Consider the following 7,954-nt stretch of genomic DNA (forward strand, 5'->3'; position numbering starts at 1 on the left):
GAGAACCACTGGCAATGTTTTGGGGCTAAATGACATTAATCCGATGTCATTAAATTATGCCTTAAAACTAAAAGCCGTAAAATGTATCCGGTTGTTTGTCACTACAGGTTTCGCACGCTGTAGTACTAAACGCCCTACACCACGAAAACATATTTCCGTACCACCGAGTGTAAGTGCAAGATTTGGTGAACAGGACTATCCTTTTCAAAATAAATATTCCTTGTGGTACTTAAACCAATGCATTGAAAATCCATATTTCGAAAGGATGGTATTTTGGGCACACAAGGCATGTTTCGCCAAAGAAGGGTCGTTAAATTCTCGAAACAGGCACATCTGTAACGACGAAAGAACGCATGACATTTACGTTAATACATATGAACACAGGGCTAGCGTAAAAATTGGCAGGTATGGCAGGCGACTCTTCATTGAATCTGGTTTTACTTCGTCCCTGATTAAACGGACGGCCTTATTTAGCATTTCATGAAATCGTTTATCTGTTGCATTTAGAACGGTCCGTCAGGTAACGTGGCTCCAACATGATGGCGTTCCGCCGCACTTCGCTATTGCGACCCGTGAGCATTTAGATGCATTGTATCCGCAAAGATAGTCGGGCCTACGTGATCCACTTCCCTGGCCACCTCGTTCGTTACATTTTACGCCTTTAGATTTTGATCTGTGGGGGCATGTGGAGGAAATTGTCCAAGCCAGTTCAGTAGATTTTAGACTTTGATGAAATAAGGAGAACTTTTGATTGTGAAAAAAGTTGCGGACTCCACGACGCAGCGTTGCACTGCGTGCAATGAAGTTGGAGGAGGACAGTTTGAGCTTCTGAAAGTTGTTGACACTTTTCGTTCTTGATTAATGACTTAAGAACACATCGGATTTGTTACTTCATAATAATAATTACTTTTCCCTGTATGTGTTACATTTTTGGATGTAGACTAAGTATAAAGTTTATTGCATTTTAAGAATTATGTCGAAAGAGTTACACATTTTTGGAATTTTGTCGGGTGAAATCATAAGCAATTATTGAACGCTATTGACATTGTAGGTGTTCGAATAAATGTACGTGTGTGTGTCAACTTTTTTCTAATTGAGCCACCCTTAAAAAAAAAAGCAGAAGAGAAGAAAACTCATTCACGAAAACTGTCGAATGTTAATGAATAGTAACAATCTCATCAGCTACGTTTAAATACAAACTTTTCCTTTTCACGGAAAATTATAAAACTAATTTACGCAACTGAAATACATGAAAAAATCATAAAATATTATTCTTATGGAGCCGTCAAGAGCAAATCAAACATATTTTGTTCTAAGTTTGGAAAATTTCTTTTATCTGGAATTTAGGCTAAATTTGCGAAAATTCTTAGAAAGTACATCTTAAGTTAGTCTAGTTCCCAAACGTTGCTTTTGCTCACCTATCTTTTGCTCACGTAGCTTAAATGTATTGCTTCCGAAAAAGACATTTTGTAATTGGTAATTGGTAAAGATGTGGTAATTCACAGACCCACAGATATCTGTGCATTACTTCATTTTTGGGCGTGCAAGTGTGGTTTATAGTTAACGATTTTCAAAAACGATACAGTACACTGTTTTGATAGGAAAGTCTTAGAAAGTGCAGCTGTTCCTTGAAATTTGTGTTAGAAATAAGCATTTAAAATCTCGAATTGTTGGTTTCAGGTACTTCGGAACCAGAAATCAACAACTACTTTACCGCACTAACGAACTCCAACTTAACAGCAAAATGCGCACGTTTCTCCACTTCTCCTGTTCTCCATATCCGCTACACAAACTGATAGATGATGATGGTGATAATGATGATGATTATTGGATTGTGGGGCGCTCATCTGCGCGGTTACCAGCGCCCGTACGAAGTCCCAACCTTTTCTCAGTCCAATGAAATGATGAGGACAACACAAACACTCAGTCATCTCGAGGCAGGTGAAAATCCCTGACCCCGCCGGGAATCGAACCCGGGATCCCGCAGACTAATAGAATTAATGTGAATTGTTCTCATAGCATAGATGGTAGCGCATCAGACTGTTGACCGTTTGGATGAGGGCTCGATCCTCACTACCGTTGAATGGTTTCCTTTTTTTTTAGTATATAAAACCAAAAGAAGAACACGTTTGGTAACATCACCTCTGGAAGGCTGCTTAAATTTGCAGGCGCGATTAGATAGCCTCGCTGCTCCGTCCTCGGCATGTCTGAGTGAAATCTTCTCGAGTTTCGATGTCTGTCTCTGCCATCGTCGTCAGGAGTAAAGACTACTGACTGCGGGGGTTGGCACGGTTTTCCACTTAGGCACGATTGCACCCTCTGGCACCTATCAGAGAGGACCGAAACGACGCACGCGCGGAAGGTGAGTCGGACAGCTCATCGAAATTCTGGCCCGTCGAGGGACCGGTGAAGTCAGATGGCTAGAGGGACCAGCGCCAGGTTTGAAACTGCCACGCCGGCCTCCCTACAAGCGTCAAGAATCCGTCTGTGGTCTCTTTCGATATCCAAAGTTCGTCCTCATGCCCAGTTATGCGTGTACCCTGGTTTCTAATTTCATCCGCCTCCTTTATAACGGAATCCCAATATGTTGACATATGAACCACGACTCTCGTCTTTTCAAATTGTATTTTGCATCCGTTTTCCAGTCAATGCTCAGCTATGGCCGACGTATCAAGTTCTATTTGTTTAATACACTGAAGAGCCTAATACCATGTAGGGCTCCTGCGAGCACGCTCAAATGCCGCAATTCGATCTGGCATGAAATTAAAATGAAATGAACACCCTTATCTGCTTACAGGCGTTGACATACGTCAACGGGGACAGATGAAAATGTGTGCCTCGACCGGGACTCGAACCCGGGATCTTCTGCATACATGGCAGACGCTCTATCCATCTTTTTATATTTTTATTTTTTTTATTTTTTTTTATAACAGCGCCTTTAACCGCACGGCCACTTTTTTCGTTTTTTTGTTTTTTTTGTTTTTTGTAAACATTTTCTCTTCTTTTGAAAACCCGTTAATATAAGGGAACTAAAAAAAAACAAGTGCCACCGCCACTTTTCATCCTATAACAAAAAAAATCTAGGCCACTTCAGGCGTTGGCTCCTGACTAAACCTACCCCTGAGAGCTGCCTATATACCTGGGGAAATATGGGAAATCAAGGTTAGGGCTATCCTTACAAACAAAACAAAATCTTCCTTTTTCTTAATTTTTTTTTTTTTTTTTTTTTTTTTTTTTGTGTAAGTGATCAGAGACCTTCTGCGTCCCGCTGGTAATATGTTGAGTCACGTCTTCTCGAAATTGATGTGTTCCGTTCAATTGTTCAGAAATGTTCATTGGTTCAAACAGGAAACCTTCTTCTCTCTTGGCTTAACGCATTCCAGCTGCGAGGCGGCTCGTGGAAAGCACTTCCAAGGAAGTTCGAGAAAAATTGTCTGTGTTTCGGGTGACGGACAACGACATAATGACGGTCATTGAGGTATGTCCAAAAATCGAGTACAGAGTCTACAGTTTGTCCAAATATGTAGTGAATGGCATGTCCGCAAATCCAATTCACAGCACTGGTCTTTGTCCGAGGAAAATAGTCACGTTCCGGAAATAATAATGAAAGGGGAGTAATCCAATCCGGAATGTCCCGCGGTAGTAAAGCGACAATACGTCGAACCAAGTGCCAAACCTCCGCCGCCGGTCCGCAAACAAACCGATGTTCATCATCGTCTGGCACTCCACACGTGGAGCATAGAGGTGATTGGGCGAGGTGGATACGATGAAGGCGAAATTGGTTGATTTGCTTACCATTGACAGTTAGGTACCAGACAGATTGTACATTCGTGTCAAGGTAACAGGCGAACACCGCGCGCCATACATGACGCCAGTCAATCTGGGGGAACTTTTGTTCAATCGGGTTAGGTGGACGACCTAATTGGAGGACATTGTATACTGCCTTTGTCTTGAGTAAAAACTGTCTTGGTTCAAAGGGCTCTGAGCACTATGGGACTCAACTGCTGAGGTCATTAGTCCCCTAGAACTTAGAACTAGTTAAACCTAACTAACCTAAGGACATCACACACATCCATGCCCGAGGCAGGATTCGAACCTGCGACCGTAGCGGTCTCGCGGTTCCAGACTGCAGCGCCAGAACCGCGCGGCCACTTCGGCCGGCAAAAACTGTCTTGGTAAGGTGTGGCGTAGATAACTGAGTTCCAGAAAGAAGTACCGTATATAATGGAACTGGGCCGGAACATCCGAGATCATCACTGGGGCTGACAGTGAGACCGGCGAGTATGCCGACAGGAGGAGACCAGTGAGGCTCGTTGGGCAACGGGTCCATACCGTCATCTGGGAGCTGACAAATAGGGCGCGATCTCTATCCGGCACGTGAAACAGACCTATCCCTCCTCGTTCACGGGGAAGAGTAAGGGTTGCATAGTTAACTTTGAACAACATCCCAGAGCTGACGAAAGATGCCATCGCTGCCAACATGCGACGTGCCACAGTAAGCGGGAAAGGTAGAACTTGTGCTACATGGGGAACTCGGGATGCGATATATATATTGACATATCGAGCTCGTTGGAGAATATCTAGGGATCGAAGGCGATGGTCCATAAGACCTGCTCTGATCATTAAAAGGAGGCGTCGGCAGTTGATGGTGGCTGAACGCCGGAGATCAGATGAAAAATCTATTCCCAAACAACGAATGGTATCAACGGTGGTGAGAGGTGTAACGCACTCCACGGGAAGTCCCGTGCCAATGAACATAACTTGTGACTTGCGTACGTTTAAAGAGCTACCCGACGCCTCACCATAAGTCGCTACCCACGTCAAAACAGCTCGAACCTCGTCGGCATTACGTAAACAGATGACTACATCGTCAGCATAGGCCGTGCAACAGAATCGGTAGCGATCTATGGACAACCCTACCAAACGTTGTCTTAGTCCACATAGCAAGGATTCCAAGGAAAAGGCGTACAAAATTGCTGATAGAGGGCAACTTTGACGTACGGATCGACCTATTATTATCGGTGGAGTGAGTCTGCCATTGTACATAATCCTGGATGAGGCACCCCGCAGAAGGCGCATCACTACCGTGATAACGGCGACTGGGAAACCCATATGGTGGAGAATGGCCGTAAGGAACGAATGGTCAACCCTATCAAAAGCTTGACTAAAGTCCAAAGACGCAAGTGCCCCAGAGAGGCGTTGTGCCTGGGTAACGGCGATCATATCCCTGTAGCGGCATAAAGCCGTGCGAATATTATTATTTCCTCCCAAAGATGCTTGGTCTGGCGACACAACGTATCGGGCAACGTTTTTAAGTCGTGCTGCCAAAAGGCGAGTGAAGATTTTCATATCACTATTAAGGAGGGTGAAGGGCCGATAATCACTGATATTGTTGCCACCGTGCGGTTTATGTACAGGAATAATAATTCCTTCCATGAAAGCGTCCGGCACAGGTACTTCCGGAGACATCAGTTCCCGACAGATGGAGGTGAAGGTGGACTCTAACAAATCACGGAAGGTGCGATAAAATTCGAGGGGAAGACCGTCGGGTCCTGGGGAGCGATTGATGGTTCCTGCCCGGATCGCATCGCGGACTTCCTCATCAGTCACCTCTGACATCAAGTCAATCGCCGCATCTCCTGGGATACCACCGAAGTTGAGCTGTGAGACTTCCTCGATCAACTCTGGGGAATGTGGAATTGCGGCGTAGAGCTGCCGGTAGTGGGCGTGAAGCACATTCCCTATTGCAGATTGGGTTACGTAGCGACGCCCTTCTTGATCCGTTAGGACGTGAATCAATTTTCGGCGTCGATTTTGTCGTTCTTGGATGATATGGTACATCGACGGATGTTCATGAGGCATGCGATCAGCAGTACGAGATCGTACTATCGCTCCTTCCAAATGCCGTCGCATGAGATTGGAGATTTGGGCCTTAGCTTGGTTCATCCTTGTATGGCGCTCAGGGGAGGCTGGCATCGTGGAGCATTCTCGTAGCATCCTGTAGTAAAAGTTCATAGTGCTCTTCCTCCAGGCGACAACATCTTTGCCATACCGGATTAAAGTTTTTCGAAGAGCAGGTTTTGCACACTGGATCCACCAGGATATGGTAGACGGATACGTGGGTCGGCGTCTATTACATGTGATCCAAGTGTCTTCTATTAGAAGTCGACAGTCAGGTGAAGTAAGAAGTGCCGTGTTCAGTTTCCATAAACCACGTCCGTGCCATACTGCCTGTCTTGTGAGAACAGCATCACAGAAGTAAGCCTAATGGTCTGAGAAAGCAACAGTCCAGATTTCAGCCTGTCGAGTTTGTTGAATTAGGGATCGCGAGATGTAGATGCGATCCAGTCGGCTAGATGAGTGCGCAGTGTGGTACGTAAAGCCCAAAAGATCACCGTGAACATGTCTCCACGTGTCGACAAATTGTAGCCGCGTGACGACTGTTTCCAGAGCTGCGCATGGTGAGTGACGCGGCAATTGATCCTGAGGTCGCTGGGTGCAGTTGAAGTCTCCACCCATGACCCAGTCATCGTGTGGTCCCATAAAAAGGGGTGTAACTTCATTCGCGAAGAAGGCATTGCGTTCACGACGGTAGCTGGAGCCCGACGGCGCATAAATGTTGACGATGCGTACACCAAAGAGAGTAAGGGCCATACCTCTGCCGCTGGGGAGGTATAGGACATCTTCGGCAGGAAGACCTTCGCGTAAGATGATGGCAACACCACTACCGGTGTCCGAAGCGGGAGAAAGATGCACCGTGAAGCCATGTGGTGGTGAAAAATCGGCGACATGCACTTCCTGAAAAAGCGCAATATCTATGTCCGCATCATAAATCATATCGCGGAGCAGCGCCAATTTGTGGGGCACACGAATGGTCGCGAGGTTAATCGTTGCGACACGATAATGCTGGTGTTGGAGTCCCACAGGCACAGGTGGGGCTTCTTCTTCAGGAGCGAGAGGTCGTCGATCTTGCCGGTCCGCTGAAGAGGCTGCTATTGTGAAGAGTTTGTGGGCGCGGGCGCAACCGATGGGGGTGCCCCATCATCAGCAGCGTCCACCCCAGTCCCTTCGATCTCCACGTCGTCCGCCCAGGACACTGATACTGCGGTAGGGCATCGGCTGTACACATCATCCACGTGGAGAGGAGACGTAGTTTTCGTCTCATCGGATAGGCTCTCTTCAACGTCGACCTGTGGGGGCGACGGCGCCAGTAAGGAGGGGTGTTCGTTGCCAGTGGTCGCCTGTGGCGGGTCTTTCGCATCAGACTTTTGGTCACCAAAGAGCGGTTTGTCGTCCATCTGCGGGTCTGCATCCCTGGTATCCATCCGTAGAATGGATTCATCAGGGGGTGTACGGCTACGTTTCTTTCTCTTTCGTGTCGACCCTTGTTTTCGAACAGGTCGTTCAGAGTCCGATTGCGGGTGGCTTTCGTCTGACTCCGGACCAGTCTGAAGGAAAGCAGAAGTAGGTACCACTCCCGGATCAACGTCCATCTCAGTAGCATTTTCAGTCACAGTGCTGCGATGATTCGGCAGGTCAGGATCTGGCGTCTGGGGCACCTCAGAAGGAATCTCAGGAGCGGTTGCATCTACCTGATCAGACGTCGTCAACGGAGCAGGAAGACTCTGTGTAGACGTGCTACCTTCCTGGGCAACCGTGGCGTATGTGACAGGGATCTGAGTCATCACCGCTGGGGACGCTTCCTCGCCGACCGGCGTCTGGGTCAGGCGGCGTCGCATGCAGGCGGATCTGACGTGGCCTTCTTGTCAACAACCCGCACATGTTCGGGGTTGGCCGTCGTACATGACGATGGCTCGTACCACGCCAATGGTCATGTATGATGGTATATGTTTTTTCAGTTCAATTTTGACCTGACGCACACCATTAAGGACATGGTAGGTCGTGAAGGTTTGCCATTTTTCCTCTACGTAACCGATGACGTTACCGTATGGTT

This window comes from Schistocerca americana, chromosome X (genome assembly GCF_021461395.2).
Source record: "Schistocerca americana isolate TAMUIC-IGC-003095 chromosome X, iqSchAmer2.1, whole genome shotgun sequence".
NCBI classification, from domain to species: Eukaryota; Metazoa; Arthropoda; class Insecta; order Orthoptera; family Acrididae; genus Schistocerca; species Schistocerca americana.